At 41.0% G+C, this 14,403-nt stretch overlaps 1 protein-coding gene and 1 non-coding gene across 2 annotated transcripts in view; both read right to left on the bottom strand.

Annotated features, from left to right (window-relative positions):
* The window catches only part of Taf1 (TATA-box binding protein associated factor 1), a 667,992-nt gene that overhangs the window by 594,764 nt on the left and 58,825 nt on the right, over nucleotides 1–14,403 (bottom strand). The window lies entirely within an intron of this gene.
* On the bottom strand, nucleotides 6,227–6,345 carry LOC145401521 (5S ribosomal RNA). Its single transcript, XR_013897612.1, has one exon. It is a non-coding gene; the product is annotated as a 5S ribosomal RNA (ribosomal RNA).

Consider the following 14,403-nt stretch of genomic DNA (forward strand, 5'->3'; position numbering starts at 1 on the left):
GTACTTGTAAAAGCACTGACAGTTACAGTGTTTTTTGTTGTAAATAATTGTACATAGTAATCATATAAGTATTGCGAGTGACAGTCACTCCAGTGTAAAAAGATAAAAGCATATTTTCCTATTCTATGTTCTGAAAGTAAAAGTTTTTTGTGTATAAAATATTATTTTTATAACACTGGACAGTGACACTGATGAATAAGGCAAAAAAAAAAAAGATACAGTGAAAGTGAGCGATAGAAATGAAGTGCGAGTGGCCGACAGGAGCGAGAATAAAGTGCGTGCCGTAAGGCTGAATAAACTCGCGCCGCGGTGGTCTTCCTCATTCCCAGTCCACAATACTGGCAGTGACATTGATTTTTATTACCGTAATAGTGACAGGCAAACGTTTGCGAAGTCCTATGATGGAAAAAAAAGGAGTATACGTGTTTTTTGCCGAGAAAAGGCAAATGTGACAATATTGACGGGAAGATCGCCACCGCGCTGCATGTCGGCCGTGCGCTCTGTCCATTTTAGCCTTATTTTCAGTTCTTATTTACAAATACGGATTCCAAACAACCTGTACGTTGTTGTATAAAGTGTACTGTGACAGACTGAGGCTGTGGTAGAAAGAAAACCGGGTTTCTGGAGGTGTGAGAGTGAAGACTTTGTTACCCAACTTTGCAAGTCTTCACAAGTCCTTGGGTAGTCAACGAAGGCTCAACATGTGGCTCAGGAGATAGCTGAATGTAAGTAATATATGCCTTAAAAATTTTAATGCTCTAGGGTTAATCTATGATTTTTGGCTAATATTTTTCCACAGGTACTCAGACCCCGCTACAACCCCGCCACAGGGGGGGGATCGCGCGTACACAGCCGCGTTTTAGGGGTTAAGAAATTAGAATGTAGAGTGCAAAGGATCAACTGTGGAGTGCAAATTGGTGGTTGAAACTGGCATGATGCAGTTAGGAACAATGTGCAGTGTTAAACAATTATAACTCACAGTGCAAAGAATTAAGTGCAGCACAACACCGGAGTACTGTACATGCTTCAAGAGCATTTTCACCACTGCCAAAGCCTTAGAGATGATGGCCACATACGCGCTCTAAGTACCCTGGCTGTGGTACAGTCACTTCTAATTCCTCATTCTTTGGTTCCTTTTCATTTATTTCATGCTTTATGTCCATTATTGGTGCAAACAGGGTCTTAAATAGGTTTAAATAGGTGCTATGCATGTCCGGTAGAGAGTTATTTAGGTGGCTTTCAAAGTTAGGCTGGGTTAGGGTCCTTAAGTACCAGTCCAGGAGCCAGGGGCCCACTTTCCGGACGGGGCCACTTTCTGGACATGCCTTTGGCTTTATTACATAGGATATTAGAGGGATTACTGTATTTACCTATGTGTAGTATACAGGAATTGAGCTAAGCTTGTGTTGTCCTGTCTCCATATCCACATTTATCCAGTCTAGTTTTAAACACATGAATGTTCTTTGCCTGCACCACCTCTTTGTCTAAGTCATTCCAAATACTTATGCTTCTAGGCTATTCGGGAAACTGAACCTTTTAAGATCATTAAGACATCTACTTTTCCCCAACTTGAAGTCATGACCTCTTGTTCTTCCATCATCCAACACAAAAAGATCCTCTCTATTCACCCTTTCCAATTCTCTTACATTTCTAAATATTGTGATCAAGTCACCTCTTTCTCCTCTCTCACACAGTGTCGATAACTTCGGTTTTTCCAATCTCTCTTTGTAGGTGAGTTCCCTTAAACATGGTATCATCCTCGTTGCCATCCACTGAACCCTCTCCAGTTTATCAATATGCCTCTTCAAATGAGGTGACCATACCACAGCCACATACTCTAGTCTTGGTCTTATCATGGTCACTATCAACTCCCTCAGCATTTCCTCGTCAATATAATTAAAAGCCACACTCATATTGGTCAGTAATCCGTAAGTTCCTCCAATGATTTTGTTTATATGTTTTTCTGGTGACATGTCATCCTGAATGGTCACTCCCAAGTCTTTCTCATCTTTTATCTTGCAAATTATCTCACTGCCCATTTTATATGTCCAGTGCAGTCTTTTTTCACTCATTCCAATTTCTAATACATGACATTTCTTGGCATTAAAATCCATTTTCCATGACTGGCTCCATCTGTGGAGTTTGTACAAGTCCTCTTGCAGTTTTTTATAACTATCAGTACCGTTGATATGTTTCATGATTTCAGCATCATCTGCGAACATACACATGTAACTATTTAAACCCTCTGGTAAATCATTTACATAAATCAGAAACATTATTGGGGCTAAGACAGAGCCCTGGGGTACTCCACTAGTCACATTTCTCCACTGTGAAACCTTGTCTCTTATAACTGTTCTCATCTGCCTTCCTATCAAATAATTTTCCATCCACTTTAAGCCCTTAAACGCGGATCGTCTCATTTGCGACGCTCGGCAAAAAGGACATAACGGCGGATCGTCGCATTTGCGATTCTAGTAAATTTTGAATAACCGCGGGCAAGCAGGCTCCAGCTGGTACTGTCTATCAGTACCACCACCCTTTAGCTACAATTAGCATACTTTACCTTTGTACTACTGACCTCAGTTGTTGCCAAGTATCGCGTTTTTCCTCCGTCCCCCCCCCCCCACGGCCGGGCCAGCCTGGCTGTGATACATGGCAGCGCTCTGAGTGCTCAGAACTGTAAATCTGCGCTCTCCTCTCACAAGCAGTTTATGCTAACAGGAAATGCTTGGTTCCCCAGTTGTAACACTAGCTTTTTTCCTCACGGTTTCCCCCTGTTTAGCGTCAGTTTACCGCAGGCTTTCAAAGTGACATTATGGCAAGTTCTAGCTCTTCCGAGTCAGTGCAAGCGGCCGGCAGAAACGAGAATAAAGTGGCGGGCGTAAGGCAGAATAAAAAGCGCGCCGTGGTGATCTTTTGGGAAGTAATATGATTGAAAATAATGTAGTATACATGTTTTTAGCTGTGAAAATGGAAATGTTTGTTGAGTGACAGGAAGACAGCCGCCGCGGTGCACGTCAGCCGTACGCTCCGTTGATTTTAGCCTTATTTTCAGTGCTTATTGTACAAATACGGATTCCAAACTACCTTTACGTTGTAGTATAAAGTTTACTGTGACAGAATGAGGCTGTGGTTGAGGGGAAACCAGGTTGCTGGAGGTGTGAAAGTGAAGATTTGGTTACCCAACTTTGCAAGTCTCCACAAGTCCTTCGGTAGTCCACGAAGGCTCAACACCTGTCTCTGGAGAAAGCTGAATGTAAGTACTATCTGCCATACCAAGTATAATGTTCTAGGGTTAATCTCTGATTTTTGGCTAATATTTTCCTACAGGTATTCAGACCGCGAAACAACCCCGCCACTCAGGGGGTATCAACTGTTCACAGCCACGTTTAAGGGGTTAATAGTTTCCCATGCACCCCTCCAAAGGTCTTCAACTTCCACAGCAGTCTCCTATAAGGCACCCTGTCAAATGCTTTCTTGAGGTCCAGACAACTCTGGAACTGTCTCCCTCTGTCTGTATTTCCTGTTTCCTATAATCTCCAGTCTTTCAAACGCAGTGTGTCCAGGCATCTCAAAATGAATGGATCTTGAATTTGGCTCTCTCTTGTATTTTGTTTTTCTTTTGGAAGGAACAGTTTTGCGGGCTCGTTGCCTTTGGTTCCTTCTTTCTAGCATAAACAAAGAAAAAAAAATCTGCCCATCCTTCTCTCTCTCTTGTATGACATCTATTACCCTACTGTAGAAACTTTATAGGTTAGTAACACATGATCGTCCTTCTCTAAAACCAAACTGTCTTGGTGTTATCACTTCATTTTCTTCTAAATACTTTTATCCATCTTTTTCTAATAATTTTCTCGCAGATTTTACAAACAATACTAGTTAAGTGATACAGGTCTATAACTGAGTGGATCTTCCCTATCTCCTCCCTTGCAGATTGGCACAATACTTGCTCTTTTCCAATCTTTAGTTAACTGTCCATTTTCCACCGAAATCTTGATGATGACATAAACATGCCACACTAACTGATCTGCACATTCCTTCAGGATCCATCCAGACACACTATCTGGGCTCATTGTTTTACAGTACAATCCCAGCAATCCGGTATCCAGACAAACGGAATACTCAGAACAACGGGAAAATTCAAGGGCTGGTAAAAATGTCAGTAATTTATAACTGTGCGCCAATTTGAATGGACCGCCAAACCGCCGTTTGATTGTGTCACACGAGGCTGGGGGAAGTCAGACAAAGCGAGGTGAAGGCATTTCCAGCTGATGTAAATCCCTAGCAAATCCTCTTAACCACCCCTCCTCTCCCCCTCTTTCCCCTACTTGAATTCAGTCATCCTCCACACCTTCCAAAAATCACCAGTCTGCGTTTTGCCACCAGACAGCAAACAAGGTCTCTTGCTATTGTGTTCCTCTAATAGATGGTAATTTGTACACTCCAAAATGCCTAAAGTGCAAACTAAACGTAAGCGTATCGTGCTTACCTTGAAACAGAAGCTGGACATATGCAACAGACTTGAAAAAGGCGAACATTATAAAACACTAATGGCTGAATATAAATGTTAATAGGAATAAAAGTTTACTTTGTTGGAAGAAAAATAAATAAATAATATGCCTGCATTTCATACGTACATCATTTATTTTATTTTCTGCAAAACAGCTGAGTGGCGGGTGAGGGGTGAAGTGATGGAGGTCAGGTAGGGAAGAAGAAGAAAAGTCGGAAACGTAAACAAACTCACGTGGGGGCACAGGTGTTGTGATAATTCTACAGTGCAGTCTTAACACATCATCAGTTCACTAATAAATGTTCAAGCTTTTATTTCTATATTTTATTTTTCAATTTTTATGAGTACAGTACATATAATGAATACAGTAATTCGGTAAACAATGGACTGGTGTAATTTGCGGTACTGCTAGTTGCTAGACATTGCACACGTGCGTTATGACCATGGTGTGTGTTTACAAGGCAGTTTTTCAGGCGGAATCTCTTAGTGTAACCCCTAATGTGACTGGTGAGTACCTGAACTGTATTTACTGCTGTGATAGCCTTTGTATAGATCTGACTTGAAAATCAGAAATACGGGAAAAATCTGTAACCGGGAAGGTAAATTCCCCAAGCCACCCGGTTAACTGGGATTGTACTGTACTTACATCCAAATCCCTCATCAGCTGCAGCACCTCATTTATGTCCACTGTAATTTCTGCCATTCTCGTCACCCTGAGTTCTATTTCAGGTTCCCTAAATTCCTCTTCCAACACATAGACTGACTGCAGTTTGTTGTTCATTATTTCACACAATTCTTCTTCTCTTTCATAGGTTTCATCTCTATCCCTCAATCATATTATACTGTCCTTAATTTTCATTTTACCATTCACAAACCTATAAAATAATTTCGGTTCTTTTTTAACATTTAGTTACAATATCTTTTTCATATTTCCTTTCTTCTTCTCTCTGCACTCTTACATATTCATTTCTTACCTGCTTGTACTCCTCCCAAGCCCTTTCACTATACCTTCTTCTCACTTTATTCCATGCTCTTTCTCTTGCCTCATGTGCCATTCTACATCTGTTGTTAAACCATTCTTTCTTCCTTTCCATAGCTGCAGAAAATTTTGGGACATATTTACTAACTCCTGTTTTATACACTTCTATCAGCAACTTGTATTTCTCATCAACATTTGTGATCGCATTCATTTTGCTCCACTCTACATTTGGAAAAAGTTCCTCAGCAAAGCAAAGTCTGCCTTTCCATAATTGCATCTATTTTTTTGTGTGTTTATCATCTCTTTCTCCTTCCCTTATTCCCACCACTTCCATCTCAATAACCAGATGATCACTTTTACCAAAGGGGCATTGGCAGGTAATGTTCCTCACATCATTTGGGTCCTTTGTGAATACTAAGTCAAGCCTTGATGGTTCGCTGTCACCCCTAATTCTTGTATTTTCTTTAATTACTTGGGTTAACATGTTTTCCATCACCAATACTGTTAATTTATTTCCCCATGATTCCTCATTGCTCCCAGCATCCATACTTTCCCAGTCAACTTCTCTACAACCAAAATCTCCCATTATTATCATTCTATTTCTTCGTTCAAGTATCATTCATTCATTCATTCATTGCCAGACGCCACGTATCCCAGACAGGGTGGCCAAGGGCTCAGAGTTAATTGTTTTACAGGGAGGGGCACTAATCCTCCACCAACCCCACTTGACGTAGGGATGCCAACAGCATCTGGTGTTCCCAGGCGGTCACCCATCCAAGTACTAACCAGACCCAACGTTGCTTAACTTCGCTGATCGAACGGGAAGCGGTGTACTCAACGTGGCATGGCCGTTGGCATTAGTTTAATAATGGATTCTCTTATTAACTGTTCATAATCTTCTTTTGTTCATGCCCTAGTTTTGAGAGGCATACAAAATACTATTACATCTATTTTTTCTCTATAACTGTCCTCTATTTCAACTCCCAAAAGTTCTGCCATGGTATTATCAATTTCTGTATTTTTGCTCTTAGGTCATTGCGGGTTAAAATCATTATTCCTCCCCCAAACTTGCTTTCTCTATCTTTCCGCCAAATATTATAACTGTTCCATCCAAATAATTTAGTATCAACATCTCGTGGTATTTTAGTCTCCACCAAGCTAACAATTTCAGGTTTCTTTTCATTTATATAGTTTCCCATTTCCCCTTTCTTGGATATTAACCCATCCACATTACTATACAGTACATGATACTTAGATTTACGGCACTGGTTTTATCTTTACTCATTCCTCTCTTATTCGTTTTCATATCCATCCTCCTTGTTTCCTTCACTTCTAGTCCCTCACATACCACTTCCTTACTTTCATATCCATCACTCTCCAAAAAAATGTTTTACATTCTTCCTCTGTCCTCCTGTCATTTTTTTCCTATACTTGTTCCTTCAAGATTTTAAAACGTCTCTTTCTTCTTCATTCAAATCTTTTCTTACTAAAATATTTTCCATCCCTGCCTCTTTACTTAGTTTCCAGGCCACTTAAAGTATATCATTTACTACACTTTCTGATGACAACTTAACTCTCATTGGTCTTACTTCCCCTTTCTTATATGGCTCTATCCTCCTTACTTCCTCAATTTCTTTTTCTCGCTTGTTTCCTTCGGGATCGATCTTGCCCAATATTTTTCTCACTTGATTCATGTTTCTCTCGAGTCTCACAGATCTAACCTTTTCTTCCTCCTCCTTATTTCCAAATGTTACCACACATCTCTCACTACTTTCTCTTTTTTCTTCAATATTTTCACTACATTTTCTTCCATTTTTTTCTTGTTCATTTCCCTTTCTTCCTGAATGATTTCCCTTAAGCTGACCACTTCTTTCTGTTCTTCTTCCACATGTGCCCACTTTACCTTTTACTCTTCCAACACACTACTCACCTTCTCCATTTTGTTACTGCTCTCTTCTAGTTTTCTCCTTTATTCAATATTTTCTTATTTCAAGTTCTCAATCTCCTAGTTAGCCGTCTCACTGGCCTGTATTAGACTCTGTATAGTCTTTTCCGTATTTTCAGGCATGTTCCTTGATACCAGATCCTCCACTTTCTTTTCTAATTCACTAACCCTCATGTTCAACATTTTAACCAAATCCATCACATTTGTTTCATTGTCACAACCTGGAAATTCGGGTCCCTCGATGTTTACATTGTTGACCATGTTTGAGGCTGGTTATAGTACTGAACAGATGTTACCGAAATTTCTATAAACATTCATGTATACTCACCGACAATAGCTCTTTATATTTTTCGTGGTCTATATTAATTTACAATACTTTACACTTTAGATAAGACTAAAGGAGACAGGACAAACTTAATTCCAGAAAACTACTTAAGGTTTGCAGCAGTGATTGAGAGGCAGCTGAGACACGTCCGATCGCTCTGACTACTCCTTTGTGTGTGTGTGTGTGTGTGTGTGTGTGTGTGTGTGTGTGTGTGTGTGTGTGTGCAGAGAGAGAGAGAGAGAAGTATTATATTTATATCTGCCCTAGTTGTCCATCAACTGACTTACTTGGAAGGGCCAAAGAACTGTTTTATTTATCCTGCGGGAATATACCGTACCTACTTTTGTAGCTGGTGAAAATATACAAAAGGATATATAGAGCTGGATATTCATCTCAACTAAGAAAAACAAAATTAATATGACACAATCTCTTAATACTACAAATCAGTACAAATTACATTATATACTTGATGTATACTGCTAATGCATACATATATAAAAGGTGCTACCCAAAAGTTCCCACAATTGGACCAACAAAAGAAAAAACTTACATTAAGTCCTAAATTAGATTATGTGGACCTCTTCCTGACAAACATTCTAGATCACTACTGGACACAAATACTGTCACCACTTGGATCCTCCAACCAGAATCTCATCAAAGCCTCATTAGTCAGTCTCCCTAAACCTTCTTGTTCTCAACCTGTCAGAGTGACCTGATGGCACTTTGATAGGGCAGACTGGGATGGATTTAGAAATTATATTGCTGATATTCCATAGCAGTCTTTCTTCTCTACTGACATCAATTCCACCCAGTCTCACATGAATGACTTAATACAAAGCTGGTATGGCACTGTTCATACCCAGTCAACACTTCACTAAAAGATCGGACTCCCCATATTGGTTTGACAGCAATTGTGCCAGAGAAATGCCCCAAGAAGCCATAGCATAAAACTTTTACTTACAATAAAAAACATCTGAATCTATCTACAGTATATATCTATCTCTTACCAGTCGCCATAATCCCGTAAAGGGTGGCCACAATATTTCACCTCCATGTCACCCTGTTCCCCACCATTTCACTGCCTTCCTCCCACATACACTTCACCTCTCTATCCCTCCATCTCAACCTTAGCCTCCCCCTCCCCACCTCACTCACATACACTCTCCTCATTAGTCTCTTGATATCCATCCTCCCCACATGGTCAAACCACCTCAATGAACTTCTCCTAATGCTTTCTATCACATCCACATTCACACCACAATGCTCCTTCACTTCCTCATTTGTTAGTCTGTCCCTCCATTAACTCAACATGCTCCTATCAAATAAATGATATCCACTGATCTCACTCTTGACTTGTGTCCTTCCAACAAGGTCCAAGTTTAAGTTATGTACATCAGAGTTGGTATCACAACACTGTACTATCATGCAGCAACTTTTCTACTTCCATGCTCACATCCCTATATCTTATCAGTGCTTTCAAAGAACCAGAAACCTTTCTTCCTTTGTTTCATTTTGTTTTTGAGGGGTCCAACATGCTTGCATGCATTAACTCCACATGCTCCTCTCAAATAAATGACTTCCACTGATATCACTCTTGACTTGTTTCCTTCCAACAAGGTCCAAGCTTCACTTCTGTACATCAGAGTTGGTATCACAACACTGTACTATCATGCAGCGACTTTTTTATATCCATACTCACATCCCTGTTTCTTATCAGTGCTTTCAGAGAACCAGAAACCTTTCTTCCTTTGTTTCATTCAGTTTTGAAGGGTCCAACATGCTTGCATGCATTGGCCTTGGTCACCGATGGTGGTTCTCCATGCTGCTTGATCTCTGGTAGCTTCCATATGCAGTCCCTTATCCCTAAGGACACAATGACCTTGTCCCAGGTTGTTTTCAGTCTACCTCTTGCAACCCTACCCTCAACATTACTACTACTCACTTTCTGCACCCAATTATTATCATCCATCCTCTTCACATGCCCAGACCATCTGAATCTACTTCTCCTCATCACAACACCAATGTACTCCAGTCCCATCCTAACCCTTAGCTCTTCCATCATAAACCTAGCAGGGACACACTGCACATCCACCTAATCATTGTCATTTCTGTATGTTTGCATCTGCCAATATCCCCTTCCTTTCCTGCCCAAGTCTCACTACCATACACCATCACACTCCTAACACATGCCGCATACACAGATCCCTTAGCACAGAGGCAGAGCTCTCTCAATGTCAGGAGAAGCAACAACTCCCTGAACTTCTTCCAACCATTCCAACCACTCCTCACACTAGCTACAGAACTAGCTCCAGCCCCACCTCCAGCACATAACATGTCTCCCAAATAACAAAACTCTTCCAAACACTCAAGCGTCTCACCAGCAAGCTCAATCCTTTCATGCCTGACAATCTCCACCCGCTCTTTCCGACACACTGCACACATGAAATTAACATTATCTTGCAGTCTACCTCTAATACCACTACATCTCTTATGCACCCACTTATTAAAGACACTGCACAAGATGGAATTACTTCCCATGCCCTTGTCGCAAATAGCACATGGCCACTCTCCTTCTTCTCCGACAGTACCACCATCAGCCCTAGATACAATCACTTTTGTTTCATCTGCATTTACTCTTAAGCCTTTGTACCCAATACCATCTCTCCATTCCCTAAATCATTCCTCTGCCTCCCTTTCATTCTCTGCAATCACCACCAAATCATCAGCATACAACATCTCCCACAGGGGTCCATTTCTGAAGTCACGTGAGAGGCCTTCAACACAACAAAGGGCTCAAAACTGACCCCTGCTGCACATTAACATTCAAGGAGAACTCATCACTCAATTCACCCTTACCTGGGTGCGAGCACCCACATACATGGCCATAACCACCCTAACCACCGACTCCCTGATCCCAAGCTTTCTCATTGACCACTTCACCACCTCACTAGGGACTCTGTCAAAAGCCTTCTCAAAAAATAAAATAAATAAATAAATAAATAAAATAAAAAATAAATTTAAAAAAATACAGTTTCCATTTCTTTCCTACATATTTTTCCTGAAGCTGTCGAACAATGAATATGGCATCAGTGGTCCCTTTGCCTGGCATAAACAACTGCATCTCATCAATATTCACTCTTTCTCTAATCATCCATCTTAGAACTCTCTCCATTACCTTCATTATCTTGTCCAAATGATTTATGCCTCTGTACAGTATTTCCCTCTTTCTAGGGCATCAGCCTTCCCCCTTGTACACATACACAGTCGACCGTCAATTCTACGGACCCCGACTCAATGGATTTCGGCAGCAACGGACAATATCTTCTGGCAGAGAATCGTTCCTGACATTGGTCATTTGTCTGTTATTTGAAAGTTTGTTATTTCTAACTACATACAGTACAGTATTTCATTTTACAGGTACAAAAATAAATGATACTGTGGTTAAACATAAAAAATTACTGTACCTGACCCATGTGACCCATGTCCCATACCACCTGCCACTGCCTGCCTCAGTGTTGTGTGTCTCGCAGTGATGAGAAGCGTTTATTTGCTTATTTCCTTGCCCCTTGTTTCCTCTCAGAACTCTGAGCACGTGGTTCCAAGCTAACTTTAGTTATGCCTAAGCACCCCGAAAATGCTATGAACACAAGAAAAGCATTTATTCCAAAAGAAAATGCAAAATCACGCCCCCAGGCAGATCCTTCCCTCCCCCCACGAGAGACCCGCGAACAGCATCCGCAAATGACTTGGCCTGATCTTGTGTGACCGCCATGGGTGATGAGACCTTGGTCTCTAGTGCCTCCAGCCTATTTGATACGTCTCTGATTCCATGAAAGATCGCCCCAATAACTTTATCTTCAAACTCCTTCTTGGTACTACTTCCTCCACCAGCCAAGACCTCGTCTGCTGGTGCAACACACTGGCTACACAGCCAGTGAAAGCCCAGCTGGTGGCTCTTCGTCATGAATGGATAGTCGCCTGCATCCAAATTTTCACAAGCTATATGAATCCACTCGCTGCAGTAGGCGCACTTCAGTGCTTATGCACTTTTTGCTACTGACCTACTGCAGCGAGGGCACTGGTGTTGTTTACTCATGGTAAGGGAGAACAAAAAAAAAAAAAAAAAAAAAAAAAAAAAAAAATGACAACAACAGCAAAATGTATATACAATACTACCCGGGATAAACCCGGGCAGCGCCGCCCCCGTTTGTGTCATCCTAATTTAGAAAAAAAAAAAAAAAAAAAAACTGAAATAAAACACATAGAACAGAAATGGAAAAAAAAAACGGGTGTCTGCAAGGTTACCATGACTAGGTGGGGTACGACTTGACTACCCTTCTAGGAAAGGTAACCCAAACCGAGGTGCCGCAAAAGTGCTGAGATGGTATTCAAACTTTCCCCAATTCGAGCTTTATAGCAGCAGCATATACGTCACTTAGGCAAGATCTCATTGGTTACAATACCTCCACTGTACCTCATCCGGGTAATTACAGCACGTTTGTGGCCACCTTTTGTAAGGATTTGGCAGTGGTGAAAATGCTCTTAAAGCACGTACAGCATTCCAGTGTTGTGCTGCACTTACAGTAATTCTTTTCACTGTGAGTTATAACTGTTTAACACTGCACATTGTTAATTGCACCAGGCCAGTTCTAACCACCATTTGCACTCCACAGTTAATCCTTTGCACCCTAAATTCTAATTTCTTAACACTGCACAACACTGTAAATTCCCATGTGGTCTAGTGGTGAGGTATTGCAGTTTATTCACTGTTTATTCACAAAAAAATGAGCACGTGTGGCTCCCATTTTGATATGCTACCACTCGCGATTGAAGTTAGGCAATAACTAATGTTTGGGTGTTGGTGAAGGGGAAACAGAGTTGCCAGATCGCAATGGCCACATTACCAAACTCCTCAGTTTTCATTACCAAATTTAACTTTTCATTACCAAATTCGTAATGCTAGCATTTATTCTTCACTAACTATATATGCAAGTGGAAATACTGTACATGTAATCACTCTTTGTATATTTAACAGCATGTTGGTTATTTTCACGCTATGTACATTGGCAGATTAATCAGAGAGAGCAAACAATCCACCATCTCCATCCTGTGTATCCTCATACATTTGAAAAATCCATTTGGTAATGCATTATTCTGATTCATTACCAAACGAAATTTTCATGACCAAATTGGCCCAAATTTGGTAATGAAAAATACCAAATGGCAACCCTGACAGGGGAGGGGGGAGGGGGGACCAAGGAAGGGGTGAAGGTCTGTGGTGTAACAGCTGTTCGGCGCCACGCAGCAATTTCAAATTACGGGTGGGAAAAAATTCGGATTTTGGGGGGATTTTTTTCTTTTTTTGGCCATTTTTGGGTTTTGAAGGTCCAGGCCCACAATGTCCAGTAAGTGGGGATGTCTGGAAAGTGGGCATCTGGATAGTACGGGGATTACTGTACTGTATTTGTCAAATCTGTAACTAATCCCACTCCTGTATCTCGTGAGGTCTTCAGCATTTCCATGGCCAACCCAGACACACCTGCCGCCTTCCCCAGCTGCATCCTACCTATTGCCCTGCTCACAGTAGCAGCACCAATTAAAGGCCATGGGCCAAACACTGGATCTGCTGGCTCCAAACCTCCACTGTTCCAGTCAAACTCCTCATTCAGCAACAAGTTACGATGCTCTCTCAAGTGTCTATAATATCCTCACTGTTCACCACTACCTTTCCTTCATCATTCTTCACACAGTGCTCACCTATGATATCCCTGTTTTCCCTTTTAATCTGAAGTGCCACCTTAAATATCATATACAGTACTTCCTTTCAATGCTACTTAAGTTATCCAGTAAAAGTCTCCGAGACACAAATTTTGCCATGCATACTTCTTTTCTCACCTTATGCTTGGCAGCCAAGTATTCCTCTTTGCTACAACCCCTTTCTCATTCCCGGAAAAACCTTCTTTCCTTAACCCCTACACCGCGGGCTTGTTTACCAATGACTTGCGTGTGCCGCGGGGTTATTTGGGCTCCGACAGACTCTCAAAAAATATTTGCCAAAAATCAGTTATTAGTCCTAGAATAATAAAATTACATATGCTTATGGCACATACCTTCAGCTTTCTCCTGGAATGATTGTTGAGCCTTCGTCGGTTACCGTAGGACTTGTGGAGACCTCTGAAGTAGGGTAACGAAGTCTCCACTTTACACTTCCCGACAACCCGTAATATGATTACCACAGCCAGATACAAACACTATAAACACTATTCTACAATTTTCAAGTAGTTTGGGATCCATACTAAAAAAAAAAACACTGTGAAAGCAATGGAAATTACGAGCGCGTCTGATCGTCGCACTGGCACTAGTTCACTCTTAGTAGTCTGTCATTTATTATTCATAAAACCCCTCACACTTTATATTTCTATTACTATATAACACTTATATATATCTACAGTCTTTATCCATAAGTTTCCTTCAGTAGTATTAGTTTATTGTCACTGTAGGGATTCAATTTCTTTCAGTAAAATACGTAGCATTCACTTTCTCGTCCTGTATACTGGCATTGAGAGTGAATGTCACTTTCATCTTCACTCTCATAACTCATAGCATTCAGACATGCTAGAGTGAAACTTTCACTTTCATTACTC

This window comes from Coenobita brevimanus, chromosome 55, assembly GCF_032717465.1.
Source record: "Coenobita brevimanus isolate Jiangsu-jjx chromosome 55, ASM3271746v2, whole genome shotgun sequence".
Taxonomy (NCBI): domain Eukaryota; kingdom Metazoa; phylum Arthropoda; class Malacostraca; order Decapoda; family Coenobitidae; genus Coenobita; species Coenobita brevimanus.